Raw genomic sequence first — 15,776 nt, forward strand, 5'->3', positions numbered from 1 at the left:
TTCATATTATGGGATGGTGAGCTCTGTGCACAGAGCAGGGAGACAAAACAATTCCTTCTCTAGCTGGGGACCAAGGACAAATGATCCAAACCTCAGGCCCAAGAGCACAAACAACGTGGGCATGGAGAAGGTTCTCTGGAGCTCAGCAGCCTTTGCACAGCCCTGGGGCTGCTGTGGGGTGTCCCTCAGATGAAGGGGGAGCTCTGCAGGCAAACCTGAAATTGCTGCTTTCGAGGCTTCTCCTCTCACTGAAATGCCCCTTGTGCTGCCCCAAGTCTCCATCCTTGGGGATCCAGCTCCAGAGCATCCCTCTCTTCATCTGGAGCTCTCTTTGCATCCAACCCACAGCTCCTGCTGCCCCAAACACCCAGCTGCACCCCATCCATGTCCAGCAGCTGCTCCCTGCTGCTTCTCCTCTGCCTCTCCCCTCCCCAGCCTGGCAGATTGAGTTTCCTGCCTGTCCATGGCAGCTCCTGCAGGACAGGAGGAACAGCTGCTGTGATGGGTGGGAGGGGGAATACCACACAAAAGGGGTTAAATCCTCTTTAAGGGGGAGTGAGGAGCATGGCAGAGCTGAGCAGTGGGGCTCTGGGAAATCTGCTCCAGTTAAGGATGTTCCTGGGGATGGCAGGGCAGCTGGAAGGGGACACTGGGGAGGAATTCTTCCCTGGGAGGGTGGTGAGACCCTGGCACAGCTGCCCAGAGAAGCTCAAGGGCACTCAAAGATGAGCCCAGCCTAATCTGCTCAGTGCTGGGGTGACATTTCACCTCCTGTGGGAAGGGTGGACAAGGGGAAATGGCCTCCTTTTGTCATAGCTCACATCCTCTTTGAAACGTTTTTCTCCCTAAGAGCAAGAGGATATTGTCAATTTTCCCCCACAGATTTGTCACTCTTATCTTATCTGTGTCAGCTGGGAAGTTCAGAATATTCCACTGCACATTCAAAATCCATCCCCTTGTCTTGTTCAAGCTTTTCTTCAAGTTCTCAGCAGACACTGAAAAAAAAAAGACATAAAAATAGAGGAAGACATTCCTAAAATATTTGTTCTAAGCAGGAGCAGTTCCTATCCTGGAGTCATCAGGACTCCAGCTGTACCCTCTGAGAACCGTCTGACCTCCCTGCCAGGAGTGGGGCTCACCCCCCTTCTTTAGATACAGACAAACAACCCCCCCAAAAGAGAATGAACTGCTTCAGGCAATTTCTGAGCAGCAGATCTGGGAAATGTGATCCTTCATCCTTCTACCCCTGGATGTGGGGGTGTGCTCAGAGCATGGGCAAAGCTCATCACACTCCTGTTCCTGGGCATTTCCCAGGCAGGTTTGAGCTCTCTGCAGCATAAATGCTCCCCAAGGCAGCACCCAGGCTCTCCCCAGCTTCCTTTACAGTGTTTTGGTCTGGGACACACTCACCAGGGGAGATCTGAATGTTTTCCCAGTCTGCAAGGTGAAACAAAAAGGGGGATTCCTTTGGATTTGCTCGAAGATGTTTCAAGACTGAAAGAAGAGCTTGAGCAGTAAAAAGATTCTGAGGAGTGCCCAGCTCCAGTGCAGCCTGGGACAGGGGAGGGGCTGGGATTTTCTGGGGGGTTAGGAGAAGATTTGGGGCTGAATGCCAACATTGGAGCAGGTCAGGCAGAGCAGAGCACTGGGGGCACAGTCAGGGGTTCAGCAGAGCTTTCAGCCCCTCAGGGACGGATGCATCTGCTCTCCATATCCTGCTCCTGCTTTCCTTCCTCCCACCACTGACTCAGCAGCAGCAGCAGCAGCAGCCTTTCATCCCAGACAGAACAATAGGTATCCTTCCTCCCAGGCATCACATCCCCTTATTCCATCAATAATTCCCTCCCAGTGCAGCCCAGCACAGCCACAGCTTTCAGAATAAAAAGCTTTCCACTGCAGCCACTCAAATAAAGCATCTTTGGGATGCAGCCCTGGGCTTTGCAGACTCAGCAAGGAGCTAAAATTGGCTTTGCTTGGAGCTGCCATGATCCAGCTCCCTGTTCCCCACCCCCAGCAATCACCTCACCTGCCCTGGCATCACTCTGATCCCAGGACTGGGTTTTTTGGAGATGGATGTGAGGAAATCTGGTCAGGAAAACATCTGAGCAGGAAAAGGGGACTGTGCAGGAGGGACTGGGAGCCTGGCCAGCAGCAGGGGCTGGCAGGAACTGGAAATCCTGTGGTGTTCTTCCTGGAACCCACCTGGAGCATCCAGCCCTGGAGGCCACAGCACTGGTGATGCCTCAGGTTTCAGCTTTTATATTTTCAGATTCTCTGCTGCTTTAGTGTGTGGGTCTGTGCTTCATATCAGGGCATGGTGAGCTCTGTGCACAGAGCAGGGAGACAAAACAATTCCTGCTCCAGCTGGGGACCAAGGACAAAGGATCCAAATCTCAGCGCCAAGAGCACAAACAATGTGGGCTGGAGAGAGAAAAACAAGCAGGATGGGACTGCATGGGCTAAAGCTGGAATTGGACAATGAACTGCAAGATGTAAATGGAGCAGAACTGATCAGAGTGTGAGACCCCGTGCCCGGCCGTGCATTTTGTGACCATTTTGTTTCATTTTGGGCGCAGCCCTGGCTGGGCTCTTGTGCTGCCCAAGGTGGATCCATTGAGGCCTCCTAATAAATCCCTGCTTTATTCTTTAGCTCTGTCTGGTCTCTGTTCTAGGGCCTTCACAAGGCATCACAGGAAGGACCTGGAGCTGCTGGATGAGTCCAGAGAGGCCATGGAGCTGCTCCAGGGCTGGAGCCCCTCAGGAGCCAGGCTGGGAGAGCTGGGCGTGCTCACCTGGAGAGGAGAAGCTCCAGGGAGAGCTCAGAGCCCTTGCAGGGCCTAAAGGGGCGCCAGGAGAGCTGGAGAGGGACTGGGGACAAGGGATGGAGGGACAGGACACAGGGAATGGCTCCCACTGCCAGAGGGCAGGGATGGATGGGATATTGGGAATCAGGAATTGCTCCCTGGCAGGGTGGGCAGGCCCTGGCACAGGTGTGTGTATCCTGTCTGCAGCTGGCACCCTGAGATTCTCCTTCCTCCTCCTCAGCTCCTGGACATCTCTCTAAATCCATTTCTGGCCCTGATCATGGACACTCAGGCTGAGATCTTGTAAAGAGGGCAGGGTTAGATTCGATTTCAGAAAGGTTAGATTCAATTTTAGAAAGGTTAGGTTAGACTTTAGGAAGCTTAGATTAGATTTTAGGAAGAAATTCTTCCCTGTGAGGATGGGGAGGCCCTGGCACAGGGTGCCCAGAGCTGTGGCTGTCCCTGGATCCCTGGCAGTGCCCAAGGCCAGGCTGGATATTGGACCTTGGAGACCTGGCAGAGTGGGAGGTGTCCCTGCCATGGCAGGGGTGGAGCAGAGGCCTTTAAAGGTCCCCCCTCCTGAGCCCTTCTGTGCCCCCTGGCAGGGGCAGAGCTGTGCAGGCACAGCCCTGGCAGGGATGGAGCTTTCCCTTGCCATCCCCAGCTCCCACCTGCTGCATCAGATGCAGAGAGCATTAAAGGACTCCTGCAGCCCCACAGGCCTCAGCCCAATCAGGAATTTGTGTCCTGCTGGCCTGAGGCAGAGCCCAGCACGGGGACAAGCCCAGAAAGCAGCAGGAGGATGAGGCAAAGATGTGTTTCAGCAGAGATCAAGAGATGCTTCCTGAGCTGAGCATGGCTGTGCCCCAGGTCCTGCAGCAGCTCATGGAGAGACCTGCTGCTTTTTGGAGCCCCACAGGCCTGGGAACAGGCACTTAATGAGAAACAGCTGCTCTTGTGCTGCTTCCCAACTTGTTACAGCAACAGGAACATTTTCTGAACAGGCAGATTCTGTCTTCAGAGCAGTTCTGCACTCAGACCCCATCCTTGGGCCTTTTGGATTGGAAGGACCTTAAAGCCCATCCCATCTCACCCCTGCCATGGCAGGGACAGTTCCCACCATCCCAGGCTGCTCCAAGCCCCAGTGTCCAGCCTGGCCTTGGGCACTGCCAGGGATCCAGGGGCAGCCACAGCTGCTCTGGGCACCCTGTGCCAGGGCCTGCCCACCCTGCCAGGGAGGAATTTCTTCCTAAAATCTAATCTAGGCTTCGTAAAGTCTAACCTAACCTTCATAAAATCTAATCTAACCTTTCTGAAATCAAATCTAACCTTTCTGAAATTAAATCTAACCCTGCCCTCTTTACAAGATCTCAGCCTGAGTGTCCATGATCAGGGCCAGAAATGGATTTAGAGAGATGTCCAGGAGCTGAGGAGGAGGAAGGAGAATCTCAGGGTGCCAACTGCAGACAGGTTACACACACACCTGGGGGTGGAAGAGGTTTTACAATAACTTCTGTGAGCCAGAGAGGAGTTTGGTAAGAGATTAATGTTTACCCCTGAAAGAATTTCCTACCAAGGTCGTTGACACAGAAACCAAGAAAGAAAGAAGGAGAAATAAGAGAAACCTGCTCCAAAGAGCACTTTGTTTGTCTCTCCTGACCAATGAGTAAAGTGTAAACTTAGGAGGTTTGTAAGAATGTATAAAAAGCATTCAGGCTATTATAAAAACAGTTCAAAGCCTTCTGAGAATGGAATGTGTTGCTTTGTATTGTCTCTGTCCCAACTCTGACACCTGGGCACAGGAGATGCTTCCAGAAAGATCTTGAGCCAGGGCTGAATGAATCAGCAAGGACAGAATCCTCCTCCTCCTCCCCAGAGAGCAGCCTCTGAGCCCTGAGTGCATCTGAACTGGGTAAAAATAGTGCTCTGATCAATTAAAGGGAAAAAATTACAGGAAAAGCCATTTCCAAGGTGTTCCACCCTCCCTGTGCTTCTCAAACCTTGTGTTGGGGACAGCACTGGCTTCATTTTCCACTGCCCTGTTTCTCCTTTGAGGTCCTGGTTTTGGGAGCCCCATCCCTGGGTCAGGACCCTGCTCTCCCCATTCCCACCCCACTCCCTTCCCCCCATTATCCCCCAGCAGGGCTAAACAGCACCAGGAACACTTAAATTCTTCACTTAAATTCTTCTGCAGGAAACTTTTTTAGTTCTGACAACTTAGATTTGACTTCTTGCACTGCAGAAAGGGGAAAAAATCACAATGAGATTTTCCTACTGACATTGCAGAGCCAAAATGTTTTATTTCTGTTTGGAATTAAATGTGTCCGGGGAAAATGACTTTTTCCACTGAAGTTTTCCCATTTCAAAGACCAGATTTCTCCAATGTGGACAACCCAGGATTTCTGTGAAAAATCCAGGACAACTGAGACCCTCTCAGGATATTTGGGGAATATAAATAGGGAGCTCTTAACTCTCCCTTTTTCCTGCCTTTAAAAAAAGAAGGATGGGGGTGTGAAGCCAAGCAACCACATTTCTGAATGGGAACAAGGGCAGGGAAAATAGATTTTCTAGAACATATATATAAAAAATTATTGCTTGGATCTTCAAAATCCATCCAGTCCAAAATTCCCTCATCTAGATGCTCCCCACTTTGAAATGTGATGCTAAAGCTGCCTTCCCTACAGGAATAGGGTTGGTTTATTTATTGGAAATTTAGGGAACAAAACTGGAATTCATCAGTGCAAGGGGAATAATTGATGAATTGATGTCCATGGAGGTGAAAGCCACTGGTAGCCTGCCTTGTTCTTTCTTTCTTTCTTTCTTTTTCTTTCTTTCTTTCTTTCTTTCTTTCTTTCTTTCTTTCTTTCTTTCTTTCTTTCTTTCTTTCTTTCTTTCTTTCTTTCTTTCTTTCTTTCTTTCTTTCTTTCTTTCTTTCTTTCTTTCTTTCTTTCTTTCTTTCTTTCTTTCTTTCTTTCTCTCTTTCTTTCTCTCTTTCTCTCTTTCTCTCTTTCTCTCTTTCTTTCTCTCTTTCTCTCTTTCTCTCTTTCTCTCTTTCTTTCTCTCTCTTTCTCTTTCTCTCTTTCTTTCTCTCTCTTTCTCTTTCTTTCTCTCTCTTTCTCTTTCTCTCTTTCTTTCTCTCTCTTTCTCTTTCTTTCTCTCTCTCTCTTTCTCCTTCTTTCTCTTTCTTTCTTTCTTTCTCTTTCTTTCTTTCTTCCTTCCTTCCTTTCTTTCTTTCTTTCTTTCTTTCTTTCTTTCTTTCTTTCTTTCTTTCTTTCTTTCTTTCTTTCTTTCTTTCTTTCTTTCTTTCTCTCTCTTTCTTTCTCTCTCTCTCTTTCTTTCTTTCTCTCTCTCTCTTTCTTTCTTTCTCTCTCTCTTTCTTTCTTTCTTTCTCTCTTTCTTTCTTTCTCTCTCTCTTTCTTTCTTTCTTTCTTTCTCTCTCTCTTTCTTTCTCTCTTTCTCTTTCTTTCTTTCTTTCTTTCTTTCTTTCTTTCTTTCTTTCTTTCTTTCTTTCTTTCTTTCTTTCTTTCTTTCTTTCTTTCTTTCTTTCTTTCTTTCTTTCTTTCTTTCTCTCTTCCTTTCTTTCTCTCTTTCTTTCTTCCTTTCTTTCTTCCTTTCTTTCTCTCTCACTCTCCCTCTCTCTCTCTCTCTCTCTCTCCTTCTCTCTTTCTTTTCTTTTTTTCTTTTTCTCATTTCTTTTTTTTTTTTTTTCTTTTACCAGGACTTGAATTCATCTCTGGCTGGTCATAACTAAAAACCATTCCCAGAAAGCAGGATGGGGAAGAAAACTAGAAATAAAGGAAATGGAAATAAAGGCCCTGCTGCCAGACAGGATGTGGGGCAGGCAGAAGAGATTTTCCAGTGTCTTTCTCCTTGGGAAAGCTGCCAAATCCCGGCCTAGGACTAACCCTGAGGCCACACAGTGCCCTAAGCTGCAGATCTCTAACCCTTATCTCAAAACCAGCCCAGCCCGGGGCTGTGTGTGGCAGCGATTACAAGAGTTAATTACAAGGGCTGGGAATGCTCCTCTCCCTTTTCCTGCCCTTTCTTGGAGCTCTGACCTCAGCCTGGGACCCTCAGACCACAACAAGAGGGGACAAGGGGCATTAAAGCAGCGCTAATCATCACCAGGGCTCAGCAGGCTAATTAACGGGGAATTAGCATCTGCTCCTAATCAAAGCCCCCTCCAGTCAGCACTTCCAGCCTCGGGTCTGACCATGGGGAGGTTCAGAGAGTGGGAGAAGGACCCGGGGGACCCTGGAGAAAGGGATCAGTGAGGGATTCCTGCTGCTTCTCAGCCCAGGTGGCCACTGGGGAGTTTTCCCTTCTCCTTTTTGCTCTTTTCCCCTATTTATTCCTCCTCCCTGCGCCTGAAAAAGGAATTTTCCTGCTGTAGTTGGTGTTTAGCACAAGCTCAGCAGACGCTGAGGATGGATTTGTGCGTGAGGCTGGCTGGGCACCTTTAGCCAACACCAGGGGAAATGCAGAGATGCTGCAAGGAGCACAGAGGAGGAGCTGGAGTGGGGGAAAAGCAGGAATGAATGCAATTTTTCTCTCAGGAGAAGGTGCTGAGAGCATCTCTGCATGTATGAAAAGTCACAGAATAGTTTGGGCTGGAAGGGGCTTTAAAGGAGCATCCCACTGTCCCAGGCTGCTCCCAGCCCTGCCCAGCCTGGCCTTGGGCACTGCCAGGGATCCAGGGGCAGCCCCAGCTGCTCTGGGCACCTGTGCCAGGGCCTGCCCACCCTGCCAGAAGGATTTCTTCCCTGTATCCAGTCTGAGTCCCCCCAGTTTTAGTTAAAACCATGAGCCCTTGTCCTGTCCCTCCATCCCTTGTCCCCAGTCCCCCTCCAGCTGTCCTGGAGCCCCTTTAGGGCTCTGAGGTGTCCCCAGACCCTCCTGTGCTCCAGGCTGAGCAGTCCCAATCGTCTCAGCCTTCCCTCATAGGAGAACAAAGTATCCAGGATGCTCATAGGATCAGCCTCACTGCATGGCTGAGACAGTGGGAAGGTGGCAAAGCCCATGCACAGCCAGCAGCAGCCAAAGATTGCTTTGCTCCAGAGCATCTTGAACACTTTCTAGCCAATAGCACATTGCTAAAGCTAATAGTTAAAAAGAAAGAAATAAATAATAAAGATTTTTAGCCAACCACTCAAAGTGCACGTACACCTGCTTCACACAAAGCTCGCTTGTCTGCTTTCTATCAACAACACACAATACTCTATTATTAAGCTTAAAACCTTCTGCTACCTTGCTAAGCAGATTTTTCTGCAGTCTTAAGGTCTATCTTGGCCAAGCCCAAAACTCAAACCATTGTTTCATGTCCTTGCTTGCTGTACCATTGTTAACTTTTCTACTTTTAGATTTGCAGCTGCAGCTAGCTCAAAGTTCCTGGGTTTTTTTGTTTGGTTTTTTTTTTTTTTTTGGTTTGGTTTTGTTCTGTTTTTTGGGTTTTTTTTTTTTTTTTGTTTGGTTTTTTGGTGTGTTTTTCTTTGGGGTTTTTTGTTATTTTGTTGGTTTTTTTTCCTTTCTGTTTCTGAGGCCTGCTTTCACAACTTCCTCAAAGCTTTCTTACCTTTACTGTTCCCTGCTCAGTGCCTAAACGCTCAGTGCCTCACCCTGGGCTGGAGCAAGCAGGAACGGGGGCTGTGCCCATCCTGGGGTGCCCACAAATGCCAAATCTTGCACCCTGAGCAGGGATAGGCCTCAGGATTTCAGCTTTTGTATTTTTCATCTATTTGTAACCCTGCAGTTCTTTAGTGTAGAGCCCTGAACTCCATGTACAGTGGGAGCTGCTGCTTCCCCAGCTTGGGCAGACACAACAATTCCTCTCCAGGCCTGGAATCAAGAACACCTCAGGCCCTGAGAAATGTAAAACAAAAGTGACTTGGGAGGGAGCAAACTGGGGGTAAATGACTTCATTACCTGAAGCTGTAATTAGAACATTAACCCCCAATATGCAAATGGACGAAACTTATAAAAGTGTGAAAACCCGTGACCATTTTTGGGTGTAGCTCCTGTCTCATAATCTGCGCTATCAGTCAATTTTGGAAGCCATTTTTGGAAGCCCCTGTCTCATAATCTGCTATCATTCAATTTTGGAAGCCATTTTTGGAAGCCCCCATCTCATAATCTGCTATCATTCCATTTTGGAAGTCCTCTCCACAGCCTCAGGCCAAATGCAGTGTTCTCTTGCGGGTCTGTGCCTTTCAGCACCGAAAGTTTAAAATCCTCAGCATCCAGGCTTCCAACAGCCCTGGATGGGCTTCATCTGCCCTAAATGTACCTGAAAGCCCTTCAATAAATGAACTGCTTTTTATTCCCTTAATTTTCTGCCCTCAAAAAGACATCACGAAAAGCATCCTGAAAACCCAACTGTGCCGGGTGAGAGGTGGGCACGGGGCTGCTGCTGCTCCCCCTGCAGCCCCGGGCGCGGCTCCTGCCTGGCAACAGCGCAGGGAGGGCGAGGATCCCTCCCCCGGCGCTGGCCAATGGCTGGGCCCCCTCTGCGAGCATCCCGAGCATCCCTGCCCCAGCCATTGGCCAATGGCCACCTCGGCCAGCATCCCTGCCCCGGAGCTGGCCTGTCGGGGTGGTGTTTGTGGGCTTTTAGGACAAGGGAAGAGATGGGAATTTTGAGTCTATGTTTCAGAAGGCTGATTTATTATTTTATGGTATTATGTTATATGAAAAGAAAATGATCTATTAGAACGATACTAAAGAAAGAGAAAAGAAGACAGCAGAATGCTCGCAAAGAAGAGAATGAATAATAAAATCTTGTGATTGATCACAGTCCCGACAGAGCTGCACCTGTGATTGGTCATCAAGTAGAAACAACTCACATGAGACCAACCAAAGATCCCCTTGTTAGTAAACGATCTTCAAACTACATTCCACAGCTATCAGATAATTATTGTTTGCATTTTGTTCCTGAAGCCTCTCAGCTTCTCAAGAGAAAAACCCCAGAGAAGGGATTTTTCAGAAAATATATCTGTGACAGCCAATGGCTGAGCCAGCTCTGCGAGCACCCCGAGCACCCCGAGCACCCCGAGCATCCCGAGCACCCCGAGCACCCCGAGCATCCCGAGCACCCCGAGCATCCCGAGCACCCCGAGCACCCCGAGCATTCCGAGCACCCCGAGTACCCCGAGCACCCCGAGCATCCCGAGCACCCCGAGTATCCCGAGCATCCCGAGCATCCCGAGCATCCCGAGCATCCCTCCCCCATGGCCGGGCCGCCTCCGGCAGCCTCCCGAGCCCTCCCGCCGCCTGGGGCAGCGCTGCCTCCGCCAGCCCGGCACGGAATCGGGAATCACTGACCTATTTTCGTCTCCAGGCAGGAGCAAGATGACAGACAAAGGGAGCTTTAGCTCGGGGTATTTAAAGGAAAAGTCGCTCGCAGTGAGCTGAGTGTCCCCAGAAAGCACAGAGGCTTTGGGATGTTTCCTTGCCCGGCAGCATCCTCGTGTGGGATGCGGGAAAGGGATGGAGCAGCTGGGGGAAAACTGAGCAAAACTGGCCAGAATGGACCGAAGCTGGCCAAAATGGACCAAAACCGACCAAAACTGACCAAAATGGACCAAAATTGACTGAAATGGACCAAAATGGACCAAAATGGATCCAAAACTGACCAAAACTGACCAAAGCTGACCAAAACGGACCAAAATGGACTGAAATGGACCAAAATTGACCAAAACAGACCAAAAACTGACCAAAATTGACCAAAATGTACCAAAGCTGACCAACACTGACCAAAACAGACCGAAATGGATCAAAATTGACCAAAACGGACCAAAACAGGCCAAAATTGACTGAAATGAACCAAAATTGACCAAAACTGACCAAAACCTGACCAAAACCGACCAAAAACTGACCAAAACCAGACCAAAACAGACCAAACAGACCAAAACTGACCAAAACGGATCAAACCAGACCAAAACGGACCAAAGCTGACTAAAACTGACCAAAACAGACCAAAACTGATGAAAATGGACCAAAACTGACCAAAACGGACCAAAACTGACTCCACTGAGCTGCAAAAGCAGGCTTTTAGGAAAGGAATAAAAGAGTTTGCAATAAACTGGGTGTAGGATAAGCCCAAGGACAGGCAGGATGTGGAAGGAGCAGATTTGTGGGAATGGTCCCACAGGGATTTGGGAATGCTCCCACAGGGATTTGTGGGAATGGTCCCACAGGGATTTGAGAATGCTCCCACAGGGATTTGTGGGAATGGTCCCACAGGGATTTGGGAATGGTGCCACAGGGATTTGGGAATGGTGCCACAGGGATTCCTCCCCTCCCTGGCTCTGAGGGATGAGCTGCCTGGGCACACAAGTCAGCTCTCCCAGGGTTTTTGTTCGAGTTTGCTGATGGACTTGGCCCCAGTTTGGGAGTGTTTAATCCCCACCTCGGGCAGGTTTTGGAGCTGGCAGCTCGGGCTGGTTGAAGTTTGTTGGATGCAGCAACAGCCCCGATTGTCTCTGTGCACGGTCCTGTGAAGGGGAGGGCACAGCACTTGGGTTCTCAGGTTTGAGGTGCCACAAAAAACCCCTCCCCAAACCCCAAACTGCTCTCCTTAGCCTGGAAAGCACTCAGAGAATCCCAGGAAACCTTTGGAAGCTCCCAGAGCCCTCATGGAAGGGGGAGATGTGCTGTGCCCATCACAGGGCACAGACAGGCAGGGGCCAGGGGGGACCACAGCCCATCCTGAGCATCCCTGGCTGGGTGGGTGGGTGGAACTGGAGCAGTTTGGGCGCCTGGGCTGCTTCATATCCCGGACTGGGGGTGTCTGCTCACCCCTCAGCGCTGCTCAGCACGGAGCAGGCAGCGATGAGTAACAAAAAAAGGCTCCCACAAATGGGAATGATGACAACAATTGCTCCATAAACGCTGGCAGCTCTCCTGGGACTCTCCACACAGCTGGGGAAGGTGCTGCTGCTGCTGCCAGGGTTTGTTGGTCACGGAGCTGGGGCAACCCCCACCCCCTCCCGAATGTGTGCAGGCAGGAAGGAAAGAAAGAACAAGGACAGATCTTGGTGTCCTGAACAATGAAAACAGGAAAGTTCCTCCGGGCTGGGGAGCCTGGCAAGGGCTGAAAGCTGAGCCCCATCCTGAGCTCCATCCTGAGCCCATCCTGATCCCAATCCTGATCCCATCCTGAGCCCAATCCTGAACCCCATCCTGATCCCATCCTGAGCCCATCCTGATCCCCATCCTGATCCCATCCTGAGCCCATCATGATCCCATCCTGAGCCAATCTGATCCCAATCCTGATCCCAATCCTGAACCCCATCCTGAGCTCCATCCTGATCCCATCCTGATCCCATCCTGATCCCAGTCCTGAACCCCATCCTGAGCCCCATCCTGAGCCAATCCTGATCCCAATCCTGATCCCATCCTGATCCCATCCTGATCCCATCCTGAGCCCCATCCTGAGCCCATCCTGAGCTCCATCCTGATCCCAATCCTGATCCCATCCTGAGCCCATCCTGATCCCATCCTGAGCTCCATCCTGATCCCATCCTGATCCCATCCTGAGCTCCATTCTACCCCATCTGAGCTCATCCTGATCCCATCCTGATCCCATCCTGAGCTCCATCCTACCCCATCCTGATCCCAATCCTGAGCCCATCCTGAGCCCATCCTGAGCCCATCCTGATCCCAATCCTGAGCTCCATCCTGAGCCCCATCCTGATCCCAATCCTGAGCCCATCCTGACCCCTTCCTAACTCCATCCTGATCCCATCCTGATCCCATCCTGATCCCATCCTACCCCATCCTGAGCCCATCCCGATCCCATCCTGAGCCCATCCTGATCCCATCCTGAGCTCCATCCTACCCCATCCTGAGCTCATCCTGATCCCATCCTGATCCCATCCTGAGCTCCATTCTACCCCATCCTGCTTCCAGGCAGCCTGGGGGACCTGCTCAGCCTCCTGTGGAGACAGGGGTTAAAAAAAGCCTGCAGCTGCAGCATCCTGCAGGGAGGGATGCAGGGATGGAGGAAGGGATGCAGGGAGGGGGCAGCCCCGCCCTGGGGGCTCCAAGCAGCATTCCAGCTGGAATTCCACCTCCCCCCTGGCCAGTCCTGCCCTCCCTCCCTGCAGCCCCTCTCCCTGCACCCCCCTGGGCACCAGACCCTCAGTGCCCCCCTCTGCAGCCCCACATCCCGCCCTGGCACCCCAGACCCCACAGCCAAGCTCTGCCTCACTCCTCCCGCATCCCCCCCGGCCCATCCTCCCTCCCCCCCGTGCTGACCTTTTTATTTTCTGCGTCAGGAACATAAAATGGAGACTGCAGGGCAGGGAAATGTTTCCCTAAGATGGCTGAGGGAGAAGGAGGAATCTCACAGCAGTGCATGAGCACCCTCTGCTGCTGGATGGGTCTGGGGGCGCCAGGAGCTCGCCGGCCCTGATCCAGCCCCGCACACCCCAGGCAACAAAAAACCCCCAAATTTCCCTAACCGGGTGATTAAAATTCTTGTGATAGTCAAAATATTTGATTAAAAAGCTTCAGCATCCTTGTGACCCGCCGAGGTCCCCTGGCTGCCTCTCCCTGCCACGTATTTTACATTTATATTTTCATTGCTGTGTCACATTCAAAATCCCCCCCAAAATAACTGTGTTTTGTATTAAAACCAAAATATTTTGCACACGCGGGTCCTAAAAATTATTGCCAGTGCCACACAAAATTATGGAATTTTTCAGGTTTGAAAAAACCCATTAAATTTAATTTTTTTGAAGTTCCATGTTAGGACAAACACGCAAAACTTGATATTTTCTCTCTTGGGATGGCAAAAAGGGTTAAAAATGGACGTGAGGGGAGGACCAGCACTCACCTGAAATGGGGTGACCAGGTTTGGTGCCTGGAAAGGATTAGGGGTGAAAGGGTACATGGAAAACCCTGCAAGCTGCTCCCTGCATATCCAACTATTAATCCAGGACTGTGTCAGTGCAGGGTCAAATCCTGATGGATCTGAGGCTGAAATTCTCTTTTAAAATTTTTTTTTCAGCAGCCTTGTCACCCCCTGAGCTGCCCTGGTTGCCTCTCCATCCCCTCTCAAACTTCTATTTTCCCTGCTGTGTTACATTCAAAATCCTCAGGAAAATGAGAGTATTTTGTATTAAATCCAGCGTTTGTCACACCCACAGCTCCTAAAAATGATTGCCAGTGCCCCACACAATTATATAATTTTCCAGGTTTGAAAAAACTTTAAATTTCATTTAAGTTCCATGTTAGGATGAGCACCCAAAACTTTGTGTTTTCTTTTTTGGGATGGGATAAAGGGCTGGAGGTGGATTTGAGGGGAGCAGCAGCCCCCACCTGAAATGGGGTGACCTCATTTAGGGCCAAATCCTGCTGGATCTGAGGCTAAAATTCTTTTTGCTTAAAAATTTTCAGCAGCTTTGTCACTCCCTGAGCTCCCCTGGTTGCCTCTCCCTTCCCTTTTTCCCTTCTGCTTTCCTTGCTGTGTTACACTCAAAATATCCAGAAAAAGGAGAGTATTTTGTATTAAAATCAACATATTTCACACACAGAGCTCCGAAAAATTATTGCCAGTGCCCCACACAATTATTTAATTTTCCAAGTTTGAAAAAACCCATTAAATCTCATTTGTTTGAAGTCCCACATTAGGATGAGCACCCAAAACTTTGTGGGTTTTTTTGTGGGATGGGATAAAGGGTTGAAGGTGGATTTGAGGGGAGAATCAGCTCCCACCTGACATGGGGTGACCTCATTTAGAGCCAAATCCTGCTGGATCTGAGACTGAAATTATTTTTGCTTAACAAATTTTTAGCAGCTTTGTCACTCCCTGAGCTCCCCTGGTTGCCTCTCCTTCCATTTTACACTTCTATTTTCCTTGCTGTGTTACATTTAAAATCCTCAGGAAAATGACAGCAATTTATATTAAAACCAAAATATTTCACACACACAATTCTTAAAAATTAATGCCACTGCCCTGCACAGTGATGCAGTTTTCCATGTGGGAGAAATTTCATTACATTTCATTTATATGAAGTTCCACATTAGGATGAGCACCCAAATTTTCTCTTGTGGGATGGGAAAAAGGGTTGAGGATGGATATAAAGGGAGAACCAGCCCCACCTGAAATGGGGTGAGCAGGGAAAGCCCCAGGAAAGGTTTGGGGGTGAAAGGGCCCATGGCAAACCCTGCAATCTCTCCCTGAGTGTTTCAAGGCAGGAGGGTGCCAGGGTAAGGCCAAATCCTGCTGGATCTGAGGCTGAAATTTCCAAGGAAATCTTGCAAAAAATTTCCCAAGATCAGTTCAGAAAGGGCCAAAAGGCATCGCTCAGGAAGGAGGTGAAAAACCACAAAAAAATCCAGGATCCCCATTTTATTTTTTTTTCCTTTTTATTTTTTTTGTCTGGTAATAATTTAAACACTGAGAGCATGAGGAAGAAAAGCAAGGAGTTTTAAAAAATTGAAGGTGATGAGAGGTAAAATGGCAGCACTGAGGGGAGGGATTCAGGCAGGAATGGGGGGCCCAGCACCAACCTGAGCTGCACAGGGAAAGTCCTTATGTAACTTCTACAATTTATATAACTGCAAGAATTCCTCCAGGGGCCTTTCTGACACAGAGCAGAGCTTTTTGTGGGATCAGGGCGAGCTGGCCCAGAGCTGGAGCTCTGGGGGGATGCCTGGGGGTGAATGGAGTGGAGGACAGCCAGGATGGGACACCCAGGGAGCCTGGACTTTGTTACTGTCATTAATATATATAAAGAAATAATTTAAAAATATCGAATATATAATATACATTAATATATATGATAGGTAATTTATATATAATGTTTAATCTATATTAATATATATATATATATAATACATAAAAAATAGGGGCATGTCCCCCCTATTTTTTGGCAGGGGACACTGAGGGTGGCACTGGGGCAGCACGAGCCTGGCAGGGAAGTGGCACTTGGGGACAGGGAGTGTTTGCAGTGTTGCTGCATAAAATGG

Source organism: Molothrus aeneus, chromosome 15, assembly GCF_037042795.1.
Source record: "Molothrus aeneus isolate 106 chromosome 15, BPBGC_Maene_1.0, whole genome shotgun sequence".
Taxonomy (NCBI): domain Eukaryota; kingdom Metazoa; phylum Chordata; class Aves; order Passeriformes; family Icteridae; genus Molothrus; species Molothrus aeneus.